Source organism: Leucoraja erinacea, chromosome 7, assembly GCF_028641065.1.
Source record: "Leucoraja erinacea ecotype New England chromosome 7, Leri_hhj_1, whole genome shotgun sequence".
Taxonomy (NCBI): Eukaryota; Metazoa; Chordata; class Chondrichthyes; order Rajiformes; family Rajidae; genus Leucoraja; species Leucoraja erinaceus.
This window is the reverse complement of record NC_073383.1, coordinates 23,344,284-23,359,066: the sequence shown is the minus strand read 5'-3', so window position 1 is coordinate 23,359,066 and position 14,783 is coordinate 23,344,284. Positions and strand designations below refer to the sequence as shown.

The window sequence follows — 14,783 nt, the reverse complement described above, 5'->3', positions numbered from 1 at the left end:
AAATTTATTATTATTATTATTATTAGATCATCCGTGTAATGTTCTTGGGCCTGCATCTTGGAAACTCAGTTGGGCCTGGGAATGGTCAGGACTTTATTTGACTGCAATTTCACATCAAAACTGGTCAACTATGAACTGCTCTACGATATTGCAGACTTATTATCAATCCAAACTGCATGGACTTTCGCATCTAAGGATGACAATTCATTCCCACCTTCTCCGAGCACGAAGACACAGATGGTAAATGTCAGCTTCAGCAGTTTTCACCTGTAAATTATATGCTCAGTAACTAGTTCACAAGTCATACACTTAAGCAAGCTTTCATGGTGTATGAATATAGATCATGACTGTTACTAATTATGAGTAGTAAATTGAAGTTTTGATCAACTGTAATAATTGTTGGGACATAACTGTTGTCCAAGTTCAAGAGAGGTGCAGGTGAGGAGGGGGAGGGCCGAGGGTGGATGGATTTGAATGCAGTTACGTTTTTTTAACTGGGCAGCATGGTGGCGCAGTGGTAGAGTTGCTGACTTACAGCGTTTGCAGCGCCGGAGACCCGTGTTCGATCCCGACTATGGGTGCTGTCTGTACTCAGTTTGTACGTTCTCCCTGTGGGTTTTCTCCGAGATCTTCGGTTTCCTCCCACACCAAAAACGTACAGGTATGTACAGTAGGTTAATTGGCTTGGTGTACGAGTAAAAATTGTCCCTAGTGTGTAAGGTAATGTTAATGTGCAGGGATCGCTGGTCGGCACGGACTCGGTGGGCCAAAGGGTCTGTTTCCACGCTGTGTCTCTAAAACTAAAACTAATTTAATTATACTCTACAACAATTCATCCAGTGCTTTGAAATAAAATGAGAGATACTTGAGCTGCACTTGTGAATGGAGGGAGGTGGTGCATGATTGGAAACAAATTCCAATCATGCACCACCTCCCTCCATTCATAAGTGCAGCTCAAGTATCTCTCATTTTCTCCCATCCTTTATGCCCACGTCCCCCATTTCACTGCTATTTCATCGTCATGTTTGCCTCGGATTAAAATGGAATCCAGATCTACATTCTGCAACATCAAAACCATAGAATTACCTGTTACGCAGGCCTATTTTGATTGTCTCTCCTCAGTGATCCAGCAACCCCCAGGACATATTTTATAGCTCTTAGGCCCCAGTCATAGTGGTCCCAAAAGATAAGAACTTACAATTGACATAAATCAAATTAACGACAAAGTGTGTAGTGACATAAACTTTCTGGCAAGCATCCGAGCATCAATAAATCCCTCTGCCATCAACATTATTTCACATATCTGTCTGTTTTTAAATCACTTCTTAAAACCCATCTCTTCTCCGTGGCCTTTGATACCCAGTAAGATGTGGACTTTATTTACTTGATTTAATTTCTTATTTTGAATGCTTTATTGCGTGGTTATTATTTTTACTCATGTTTTATCTTTTAATTTATTGTTGTATTTCATATGTATTTTTGCGCTTTATGTGAACTGTTATGTTATGTTCTGTTATGTTGTCTGTTTATGATGTCTTGTTTATTCTTCTGTACAGCACTTTGGTCAACATTGGTTGTCTTAAAGTGCTTAACAAATGAAGTTGGATTGGATTGGATTGGATATCAGCTCAAAATCTGGGATTACCATTGCACAAGGTCTGAAAAAGTGAAATTGAAAATATTTTTAAATGATGAAATTAATTATTTTTTCACACATTTCCATTTGCTCGAACCTAGCCATCTAATTAACCAATATAATTATTCTTTAACTCTGTCTTTTTGATGCTTTTATCTCCTGGATCATCTCATAATTATAGATTTTCGATTTTGGAATGATAGGTGACCTAAAATTAAAACAGCTCAAATGTTATTATTTTTTAATAGAATCAGTTTTGATGGACTGTCGGAAGGGTTCCAACTTCTTACCACTTGATAAAGTATATCTATGTGGTCCCATTTTTCAGCATTTCTACCATCCACATTGCCACAATGTATTTACACTCTCATTGCATTCATACATTTGGACTCATCTGCTCTGAATAATTGTAATCTCCATCTAAACTTCCCATCATTCAACCTCTCACGTCTGAGGTCCCCACCTGCTTTAAAAGGGCATCAATTATACCGGTGCCCAAGAAGAGCAAGGTGATGTGCCTCAACAACTATCGACCAGTGGCACTAACGTCAGTGGTGATGAAGTGCTTTGAGAGGTTGATCATGGCGCAAATCAACTCCTACCTCGACCAAAACCTGGACCCACTGCAGTTTGCCTACAGCCACAACAGATCAATGGTGGATGCGATCTCGCTGGCTCTCCACTCCGTTCTGGACCACTTGGACAACAAAAACTCATATGTCAGGCTGTTATTCATTGATTACAGCTCAGCATTTAATACAATCATCCCCTCCAAGCTGGTTACCAAGCTCTCGGATCTGGGTCTCTGCACATCCCTCTGCAAATGAATCCTCGACTTCCTCATTCACAGACCACAGACTGTTCGTATTGATGGAAATGTGTCAACCTCGATAACAATCAGCACAGGAGCACCTCAAGGCTTTGTGATCAGCCCCCTGCTGTACTCACTCTATACTCATGACCGCGTAGAGAGGGTCAAGAGCATCAAATTCCTGGGCGTGCATATTTCTGAAGATCTCTCCTGGTCTGAGAACACTGATGCAATTATAAAGAAAGCACATCAGCGCCTCTACTTCCTGAGAAGATTACGGAGACTCAATACGTCAAGGAGGACTCTCTCCAAGTTCTACAGGTGCACAGTAGAGAGCATGCTGAGCATGGTTGCATCGTGGCTTGGTTCGGCAACTTTAGCGCCCAGGAGCGGAAAAGACTACAAAAAGCGGCAAACACTGCCCAGTCCATCATCGGCTCTGACCTCCCTTCCATCGAGGAGATCTATCGCAGTCGCTGCCTCAAAAAGGTTGGCAGCATCATCAAGGACCCACACCATCCTGGCCACACACTCATCTCCCCGCTACCTTCAGGTAGAAGGTACAGGAGCCTGAAAACTGCAGCGTCCAGGTTCAGGTAACCGACAACATCGTCCCCACGGTAAGGGTAAGCACCTTTCCGAACAAAAAACCCTGGGTAGACAGGTCTGTTCGTGTGGCCCTGAATGCTCGCACCGCTGCCTACAACTCAGGCCTGGCATCAGGAAACATGGACGTCTACAAGGCAGAGTCCTACCGACTGCGAAGGGCGGTGAAGGACGCAAAGAGAAGGTACAGGGACAAGATGGAGTTACAGATGGAGCAGCAGGACACCAGAAGCCTGTGGCAGGGGTTACGGATTGTAACCAACTACTGGAGCACCCCTTCCTCATCCGCAAGTGCCGGCACCTCCCTAGCTGACGTTCTGAACTCCTTTTACGCTTGTTTTGAGAGGGGCAACACCACTCCAGTTCTGCCGACTATCGACAATACCGCCAGCGGGCTGACTACCGAAGCTGAAGGGAGGAATATGCACACATTCTCGCTGTCCGAGCACGACGTGAGGAGGGCTCTGACACGGGTGAACACGAGAAAAGCTGCAGGCCCCGATGGCATCTCGGGGCGATTACTCAAGTCCTGTGCTACGCAGCTAGCTCCAGCGCTCACTACATTATTCAACCTCTCCCTGGACAAATCCATGGTCCCTGCCTGCTTCAAAAAATCCATCATTGTACCGGTACCAAAAAATGCCTCCCCAGCCTGTCTGAATGACTACCGTCTGGTGGCCCTTACCTCAGTAGTCATGAAATGCTTTGAGAGGCTGGTGAAGAATCACATATGCGCCTTCCTCCCTCGGAACATGGACCCGTTGCAGTTCGCATATCGTCCGAACAGGTCCACGGACGATGCGGTCTCCCAGGTCTTGCACACCGCTCTCTCCCACCTGGACAGCCAGAAGGGGGGCTACGTGAGGATGCTGTTCATAGACTACAGTTCAGCCTTCAACACGATAGTCCCCACCAGACTGGCCGGGAAGCTAATGGAATTGGGATTCAACACCTCCCTGTGTGCCTGGGTCCTGGACTTTCTCACCGCCAGGCCCCAGGTAGTCAAGATGGGAGGGAATACATTGGAGTCCCTCAGCCTGAGCACAGGATCGCCCCAGGGTTGCGTCCTCAGCCCCCTATTGTACTCCCTGTACACACATGACTGTGTGGCTAGGTTCAGCTCCAATTCAATAATTAAGTTTGCTGATGACACTGTGGTGGTGGGCCTGAGCTCAGACAACGATAAGAAGGCCTACCAGGAGGAGGTGGCTGATCTAGCACTCTGGTGCCAGGATAACAGCCTCCTCTTGAACATCCAAAAAACGAAGGAGCTGATCATGGACTTTAGGAGGGCACATCATCCGAGGACGTACACTCCATTGAGGATAAATGGGGATCCTGTGGATAGGGTGAACTGTTTTAAATATCTGGGAGTCCACATCTCCGAGGATATGACATGGGCATCACACGCCTCAGCACTCGTGAGTAAGGCAAGGCAGCGCCTTTACCACCTCAGGCAATTGAGGAAATTCAGAGTGTCTCCGAGGATCCTCCAGTGCTTCTACGCAGCGGCGGTGGAAAGCATCTTGTCCAGGAACATTACCATCTGGTTTGGGAATTGCTCTGCCAAGGACAAGAAGGCTCTGCAGAGAGTAGTGCGTTCGGCCGAACGCACTATGGGAACTTCACTCGCCCCCCTGCAGGAACTATACAACAGGAGGTGCAACTCCAGAGCAAATAAAATCATGGGAGACCCCTTCCACCCCTGCAACGGACTGTTCCAACTGCTACGGTCAGGTAAACGCCTCCGTTGCCATGCGGTGAGAACGGAGAGGTTGAGAAGGAGTTTCTTCCCAGAAGCAATTCGGACTGTAAACGCCTATCTCACCAGGGACTAACTCTACTGAACGTTTTTCCTTCCATTATTTATTATGTAAAAGAATATGTGTGTTATGATTGTGTTTATAATTTGTTTGGTTGTTTTGTTGTTTGTCTTTTGCACAAAAGTCCACGAGCATTGCCACTTTCATTTCACTGCACATCTCGTATGCGTATTTGACAAATAAACTTGACTTGACAGGAATAGCTGCTTCCCCACAGCCATCAGGCTTTGAAATTCAAATGAAACAAAACTCTGAACATTAATAGACCATTATCTGTTTATTTGCACCTTTTCTGTTTATTTATTCATGTGTGTATCTTCTATATATATTACTAAAAGTCTGATCTTGACCGCTTTTGGCCCACTGTGCTGCAATTTCCAAGAGAACGCCGCCACCTACGGCCGTCATTTTTGGCCACCTCGCTCAGAGCCCCCCTCCACCTTCTGGGACCAGAGGATTTTTCCCATCAATTAAAAATGAGAGAGATATTAATGTTTTTAAAAAATGTACCATTCTCTCTGCTGCCCCTGCTGGAGGGAGGCGGAGGGACTATAAAACCAGGAACTGGTGTGCGTCACTCAGTCTCTGCAAGATGGAGGAAGCCATCTCTCTGAGCTCTGAATAACACTGAAAACATGTCTACTCAACTGTGAATGCCCTTAATGTGGTTTGAAAATGAAAATATGGTTGGTTTGAAATTAAAAGGCACTGCTTGCAAATGGTTGTTTGGGGGGTTTGGGTTGAAGTAAAAAGGCACTGCCTGCAAATGGGTGTTTGGGGGGTTTTGGTTGAAGTGAAAAGGCACTGCCTGCAAATGATTGTTTGTCTAAGCTTGACAACTTCCTGTTTGCACTATATTGATTTTAGATAAAACGCTACCACTTACGGCTGTGATTTTTGGCCATCTTACTCAGTTCCCCTCCTCTCATCAGGTGCAGAGGATTCTTCCCATCAATGAAAAACAAAAGTGTTATTAGTGTTTAAAAAATGTTGAGAATCTCTCTCCTGTCAATCACGCCATGAAGGCCACACCTTTTCCGGTGGGAGGGGGAGGGATTATAAAACCCGGAAGTGTGGGTGTGGCTCAGTCTCTGCATGATGGGGGAGGGAGAGGTCATGACTCTGTCTGAGCTGTGAATCAACTGAACACACTGAATGTCTACTGTGTGGTTTTATGTGGTTTTATGGTGGTTTCACCCTGCTTGAAATAGTATGAAACTGCATTTGAATGTGGTGGCCTTGCACGGAATGGTATGAAACTGCCTTTGAATGTGGTGTCGTTGCACCCTGCATGAAATGGTATGAAACTGCATTTCAATTTGGTGGCCTTGCACCATCCTTGAAATGGTATGAAACTGCATTTGAATTTGGTGGCCTTGCACCCTGCTTGAAGTGGTATGAAACTGCTCTTGAATTTTGTGGCCTTGCACCCTGCTTGAAATTATAGGAAAATGGATTTGAATTTGGTGGCTTAGCACTCTGCTTGAAATGGAATTTCAAGGAATAGCCATGAGCCAACAGCCAGCCCACCAGCCGTGAGCGAGCTGCCAGCACATCAGGCTTGAGAGACTGAGCTGCCACCCCAAGAATCCATTTGGCCCACAATGTTCACACTAACCCGCTGGAGACCAGTAGTCACTGCAGCCAACAACACCCATACCAGCGCTCCAGAAAGCCCCCCCCCCACTGGCCACCAATATTGGAATTGGTGGAGAGGTGGAATATTGCATCAGGGGACCAGCCCTCCTGTGTGAACATGGGACCCAACGGGTCCCACTTAGTCTAGTATATTTATATAATGGTATATGGACACGCTGATCTGTTCTGTATTCATGCCTACTATATTCTGTTGTGCTGAAGCAAAGTAAGAATTTCATTGTCCTATCTAGGACACATGACAATAAAATCTCTTGAATCTTGAATCATTCCCATTACAAGGTGTAACATCCTCTGCTCTACAATGCCTCTCTTTGAAAGTTACAGCAGTTGTCCACATCAAGTTTCTTTGAATTAATTTACAGGATGTAAATGCCGATGAAAGGGCCAGCATTTATTAACCATTCTTAGCTATTCATGAGAAGATGATAATGAGCCACCTTAAGAGGGTGTAATTGTCATATATACGGACAACAAATAATGAAAATCTAATTTACAGCAGCTTCAAAGGGCTCTAAGCACAAAACAGTTAGATAATATAATTAACAAAAAAAAGTAATAACCAAACTACTAGTGCAAAACAAAACCCCAAAGTCGTTAGTGCAATCAAAGACAGTCTGTATAAGTTCATCATTGAGGTTAGTGCTGTGTAGTCTTCAAGAACTAGATGGTTGTTGGGAAGAAGCGATTTCTGAACCTAGTGGTAACAATTTTCAGCACCTGAAGAACCTGGTGTTCTGTCGGCTTGTACACGCTAGAATTCAGAAGATTGAGGGGGGATCTTATAGAAACTTACAAAATTCTTAAGGGGTTGGACAGGCTAGATGCAGGAAGATTATTCCCGATGTTGGGTAAGTCCAGAACTAGGGGTCACAGTTTAAGGATAAGAGGGAAGTCTTTTAGGACTGAGATGAGAAAATCATTTTTTACACAGAGAGTGGTGAATCTGTGGAATTCTCTAGTAGTTGAGGCCAGTTCATTGGCTTTATTTAAGAGGGAGTTAGATGTGGCCCTTGTGGTTAAAGGGATCAGGGGGTATGGAGAGAAGGCAGGGATGGGATACTGACTTGGATGATCAGCCATGATCGTATCGAATGGCGGTGCAGGCTCGAAGGGCCGAATGGCCTACTTCTGCACCTATTTTCTATGTTTCTATGTTTCTATTATAGATAGTCTTACAGATATTAAGAAGCCAATTTCAGCATATAGACTAACAATGAAGGAAAAGGAAAATGCATGCCATATATTTGATTTGTTTTGGTGTGGTTAGCATAGATATGATGGGCTCAAGGGCCTGTTCCACGTTCCATATGAATCTATGACATTGACAAGTGGTAGTGAAGTCAACAGTAAATGAAAGTCAGGTAAAAAATGCAGACTCTGCCTTAAACCTGATATGGTTCCTCTTTACAAATGCTGCCTGAAATGACAATTGCTGCCAGCATATTTTGTTTTGTTTTTTCACATTTCCAGCATTGGCAGGTTTGTTTTGATTTGTTACATTTGTCCACCGTAGAGCTCACCCACTAGATAAGTATAACCAATACCGGCATAAAGAGGGTATTTGTAGGTTTAGTTTAGTTTAGTTTATTATTGTCATATGTACTGATGTACAGTAAAAAACGTTTGTTGCATTCTAAACAGTCAAAGAAAATCTATACACGAATACAATCAAGCCATCCATAGTGTACAGATAAAGGATGAAGGGTACAACATTCAGTGCAAGATGCTCCACATCTTAAAACCTTGCGACTGCATAATTTAATGTGTGTGGTGCAGTGGTGCCGCTAGTAGAACTGCTATCTTGCAGTGCTATCCAGTCAGAGCAAAGACGAGCCGTCCACAGTGTACTGATAAAGGGTACAATATTTAGTGCAAGATAAAGTCTGATTAAAGATAGTTTGTAGGTTTATTACCTTCGGTAAAGATTGTAAATTGTCCCTAGTGTGCAAGATTGTTGGGGTGTATATGGATCGCTGGTTGGCACGGACTTGGTGGGCCGAAGGCCCTGTTTCCGCGCTGCATCTCTAAACTAAACTAAAAAAAAGTTCATAGGTCTCCAATGATGTAGATGGGAGGTCAGTACCATACCCGAGTTGGTAAGAGGACGGTTCAGCTGCCCATTGGACAGTGGGCCAAAGCCTTATCAGTCACTGTTTTATTGTCTAGTTGCAACTGACATAATTTCAGAAATGAAGCAAAGCTTAACAATATACATCATAGTTTGATAAGATCTACATACCTAAAGAGGGCTTTAAGATTTTCAGGACGTTCTGCTCTTCCTGCATATCTTGGATTTAGGGTTCAATAAGTTCTCCAAGAAAATAAAATCTATTGATTCAACAAGATATGTTAATAAAAAATTGACAAGAATGGATCAACTATTTAAGAGATTAGCCACATAGTACTGACCCATACCATTTTTCTTGTTTCTAATTGCATCTTGAATGGTTTTGACTTGCACACTGAGAAAACATCCACCGTAATACGATTAAATTCATCAAAGCATCCCCATGCTCCTCTTCATGCAAAGCCTTTATATATATTTCCTATGGACTGATATTACATATGTGTTAAGAGTTTATCAGGAACAATCATTCTCAAAGAACGAATTAACTAGCAGAATAAAAGAAGCATCAAGAAAAGTATCTTGAAACCTACATATTAAAAGCTGTCGATTCAGATGACTCAGGCAAAACACTTGTAAATACATCGAGTATATTGGATATCTTAAAATATCTTTAAGTTGCCCAATCATACTGCTTCACAGTAGATTGTACATTTGTGATGAGCAAAATATTATCGCAAACATTTTAATATTAATCTAAACATTCCAATTTCAATTGCATTTTGGGTGCAACTTCCTAATTACATCCAAAGCAGAAATTCCAACCCACTGCTTTACAATTTAGATTAAAATTCTTATGATAGATAACATGTCCAGAAGCATTAATTAAAATTAATTGCTCACTTATTTTACCTTCCCTGCAATGAAAGAACCAAACGCAAACCAAGGCTGGAACATTTAAGAATTATTGACAAACACAATACACTAAATTTTGAGTGTTTTTAGTCTTGAGTGGGAGTAAGATCGTGGAGTTAGTGGATTTAAAATGTAATGGAATATATGGGACGTGGACATTGTACACAATCATATTCTTTTCCAAAGGTATAAAAAGATTCACATAAAATTTAAAATGGTAAGAATTGTATTCAGAATTAAAACTGTCTTTTCATTTATACATTTTTACCCTCTACAAATCAGATTCTTGGGTGCTTTTTGAATAAATTCCACTGTTTAATTATCAAGTTCATAACAGTTTCGAGATTTACCAATCAAATTATATTTGCATTGTTGCAATTTATTTTTACCTTATAACCCATCTGCTCAGTTGAGAGCAGTTGAAAACATACACCATAATGCCCAGTGAACGTCCCAGGTCCTTGGTAGTCTCTGTTTTGCCCATCCCAGTAGGTCCTGATGGAGCGCCACTCATTGTCAAATGTAAAGACAGAGTCAAAGTAATATAACTCCTGTAGAATCATTGAAAATAAACTCCGAAAGTAAACACAAAGTTGAACTGTAGGAGTACACAAATCAGAGGATGCTGTGCAATATTCTGCTCACAATAATAGGATTTTGGTTGCATTTGGAGTAACATATGCAGTTCTGGTCGCCCATTACAGGAAGGATGTGGAGGCTTTGGAGTAGGTACAGAAGTTTAACAAAATGCTGTCCAGATTAAAGGGCATCAGCTATAATTTGGACGAGTTTAGATTGTTTAGATTAGAAGTTGGACGAATTTAGATTGTTTATATTGGAGCGTCAGAAGAAACTCAATAGAAGAACATAATATTATGAATGAATGAATGGTGAATGAATGAATGGATGAATGAATGAATGCATGCATGAATGAATACGTTTATTGTCATTGCACAATACTGTGCAACGAAATTCCATTACATCTCCTCCGGTTTAAAAATAAATAAATAAATAAAGATAATAATACAAACACGACAACCATTGACACATATGTACACTTATTAGTAAAATAATAAATAAGTATTAAAAGGAATTTAAAAGAATTTGGCGGCATTTCTTGGAATTACATTTTGCTTCCCCAGTGTTCTCTGTTGGAATTAAGTTATTTTATCGCACATGGGTAGAAACTATTTTTTAGTTACTGGTGCGAGCCTTCAGAGACCTGAATCGCCTCCCAGAGGGTAGCAGAATGAAAAGGTGGTTGGCAGGGTGGGATGTGTCCTGCTTGATATTTGTGGCCCAGCGCAAGCATCGGGCCCTGTATATATCATCCAAGGAGGGCAGTTGAGCGTTTGTAATGCGCTGTGCAGTTTTTATAATTCCCTGCAGCTCCCTCCTCTCAGCCACAAAGCAGCTAGCAAACCACACCAGGATTCCATAGGAGAGGATACTTTCCACGGCGCATTGGTAGAAGGACAGCAGCAGCGGCTGTGAGACGTTTGTTCTCCGCAGAGACCTCAGGAAATACAGCCACTGATGTGACTTCTTCACGAGAGTGTCGGTGTTCATTTGCCATTTGAGGTCCTGGGAGATGTTTATTCCCAGGAACTTAAAGCCAGTGACTCTCGCCATCATGTCTACTGATGTATAAGGGAGCAGGTTCCTCGCTCCTCTTCCTCCTGAAGTCAACGACCAGTTCTTTTGTCTTTGATGGGTTGAGTACCAGGTTGTTTTTGGTACACCAGACGGTCAGTTTTTGGACTTCAACCCTGTAGGCAGACTCGTCGTTGTTGTTTATCAGTCCCACCACAGTCATGTCGTCCGCAAACTTGATGATCCTGTTTGTACTGTGTGTTGGTATACAATCATAAGTGTATATTGTATACAAGATGGGACTCAGCACACAACCTTGTGGCGCTCCTGTGCTGAGCGTCAGGACAGGGGAGTAATTAGACCCCATCCTGACAGTCTGCGGGCGGTCTGTTAAAAAGTCCTTAATCCATCCGCATGTGTTTGCATTAACACCCAGATCAGACAGTTTGTCCACCATTCTGCTGGGGATGATGGTATTAAATGCAGAACTAAAATCTACAAATAACATCCTCACATATGAGCCAGGACGCTCCAGATGTGTCAGTGCAGAATGTAGAGCTATGTTGATGGCATCCTCCGTTGAGAGGTGTGGATAGGGTAAATAGTCAGAACCTTCCCCCCCCCCCCCCCCCCCCCAGGTGGAAATGACAAAAACTAGAGAACATAGCTTTAAGGTGAAAGGGGAAAAGTTTGAAGGGGATGCATGTGGCAAGTTTTTTTCCATTAGAGAGGGTAGGAGCCTGGAATGTGCTGCCAGAAGTGGGGGTGGAGGGAGATACGATAGTGGCATTTTAGAGGCTTTTAGATAAGCACTTGGATATGCAGGGACTGGAGGAGTATGGATCACATGCAGACAGAGGTGATTTGTTTAACTTGGCACAGACATTGTGGGCTGAAGGGCCTGCTCCTGTGCTCTAGTGTTTTATTTTCTGTGTTCAATGGGCTATGCTCGATATTGAAATGCAGGAGAGACACTCAAACTTTGAAGGTGCTCAGAAAAGAAACACATTTCCAAACTGCAAGTACAGAAGACTCAGTTGAGAGAAAAATGTGAATTAGCATTCAAGTCAAATCAATGTATATTTTATGTAAACCTTCCACTGATATATGCAAGTATTTTGTTGAATGCCATTTACTAAATGCTCTGCAGTTTGTTTAAATAACTATTTATTTGCAGTTATAAGAGTTGCTGTATCAGCTTTTATTAATGATAATTTAAAAAAAAATTAAGACGAGGACAAAAAAATGTTGCAAGAATATTGGGTCAACATTGACTCCTTACCTATTTTTGTGTTAGCAAGTCTTGTTTAAATGCTCCAGAAAATGTTGATTATATTTAACAAGATGCATATTAAAAACAGGAATTGGACTGACCTACTATCAGGAAAAACAAAAAATTGCTTCCACTTCGCTGCTGTCACCCAATATTAATACTGTAAAAAATGTGTTTTCATGTTTGAGTGTGCTTTCAGCAAAATTAAGGCAGCAATTTAAAGGAAACTTTGATCTAGTGAAAAAATACATGAGAAAATTTGCAAATCTACTCAACAACTATGTAAGAATGAAATCCAAACAAAATTACTTTTATCCAATAGAAAATTAAATAGAAATTTACATATATATTATGGTATGACAAAGCAATCACGATATCTATCTTCTAAGTGTAACATTTAAGAAGGAACTGCAGATGCTGGAAAATCGAAGGTAAACAAAAATGCAGGCGAGTCTGAAGAAGGGTTTCGGCCCGAAACTTTGCCTATTTCCTTCGCTCCATAGATGCTGCTGCACCCGCTGAGTTTCTCCAGCATTTTTGTGTACCTTCTAAATGTAGCATGCTGTTCCTGGGGTGGGGCCAAGTAACCTTTTGAAAGAATATAGCCTTATAATGTTCCTATCCTATTTAAATTATGGCGGATTGTAATATCCAAAAAGGTGTCAGACAATTTAGATAGAATTAGAAAAAAATGCATAAAGAGCTTTTGATATTGCTGAATGGATGAGAAAATCACTCTTCAAGAAAATTAACAAATTATCACATTAAAGCAATGGTATTATTCATATGTAGACAGATACAAGTGACTGAACTATAACGGTAAACATGGGCAGGCTAGATACCAACTCTAAAAAAAATCTGATTGGGAATGACATACAAATCAAGGATTTTCATTTTTATGCTTTGCTTTTGGAAATGTTTGCAAGTCACACTAAAATGCACACCAAAGCAGTCTTTGACAAATAAAATGCCCAAAATTAATACACTAAATTAATTTGTTTTGGTTTCTTGTTTGGCTTTGACTAAAGTAACATTGAACAAAATTATGCCATCAGACCATAAAATAAATAAATGGAATCTAAAACTCACCTGTCAGCGACCAATTAACAGTTGGATGCATTACCAAAATACTCATATGAATATTGAAATTGAGCATCACAGATATCAACAAAGCAGTGTTTTTGATGATCATCCCATCTGTGCAGCAGTTGAGAGAGCCAGGCAAAAGCCTAACTATTAATGTCCTAACAAAAGATTAACAATGCTTAGCTAGAGTTATCATAAGAATTTTTTAATTATCAATTTTGAACTACAATCGTTAGTTAGAAAAGTAAATATATACATCTTGCACAGTGGCACATCGGTAGAGTTGCTGCCTTGCAGCGCCAGAGACCCAGACTCGACCCTGACTATGGGTACTGTCTGTACGGAGTTTGTACATTCTCCCTGTGACCATGTGGGTTTTCTCTGCATGCTCTGGTTTCCTCCCACACTCTAAAGATATGCAGGTTTGAAGGTTATTTAGCTTCTGTAAAATTGTAAATTGTCCCTAGGGTGTATGGGGTGATCGCTGGTTGGCGCAGACTTGGTGGGCCAAAGGACCTGTTTCTACACTATCTAAAAGGCTAAAGAATCCCCAACCGCTCTACAGAGGATGCCATCTCTACCACGCTGCACACAGTAATCGCGCATCTGGAACACAAGAACACATACGCCAGAATCCTGTACATTGACTTCAGCTCAGCGTTTAATACCATCATCCCACAGAGACTTGTGGAGAAACTAACCCTGCTGGGCCTCAACACCACCCTGTGTCACTGGATCTTGGACTTTCTGACAGAGAGACCGCAGTCAGTCCGTGTTGGCAAGAACACTTCAGGCTCGATCACGCTGAGCACCGGCTCCCCTCAAGGCTGTGTGCTCAGCCCGCTGTTGTTCACTCTGCTCACACATGACTGTGCTGCCAGATTCAGGGAAAATAAAATCATAAAATTCGCGGACGACACTACAGTGGTGGGACTCATCAGTGGAGATGACGAAACAATGTACAGGGAGGAAGTAGAACAACTGGTGGACTGGTGCGGCAAAAACAACCTAGAATTGAATGTCGACAAAACTAAGGAGATGGTTGTCGACTTCAGGAGTGCGCAGCCAAAGCATACACCGCTCAACATTAGTGGCACTGCAGTGGAGAGAGTGGAGAGCATAAAGTTCCTCGGTGTGCAAATAACGGACAGCCTCACCTGGTCCAGGAACACCACTGGGACCGTCAAACGGGCCCATCAGCGACTGCACTTCCTGAGGAAACTAAAAACAGGCCTCACTCCCCACCAACATCCTCAGGACTTTCTACAGGGGCACGGTGGAGTCTGTACTCACGTACTGCATAAATACGTGGTACT

General features: G+C 42.2%; 1 pseudogene; it reads right to left on the bottom strand.

Annotated features, from left to right (window-relative positions):
* LOC129699136 (dynein axonemal heavy chain 11-like) overlaps positions 1 to 14,783 on the bottom strand; it is a 181,383-nt pseudogene that overhangs the window by 140,461 nt on the left and 26,139 nt on the right.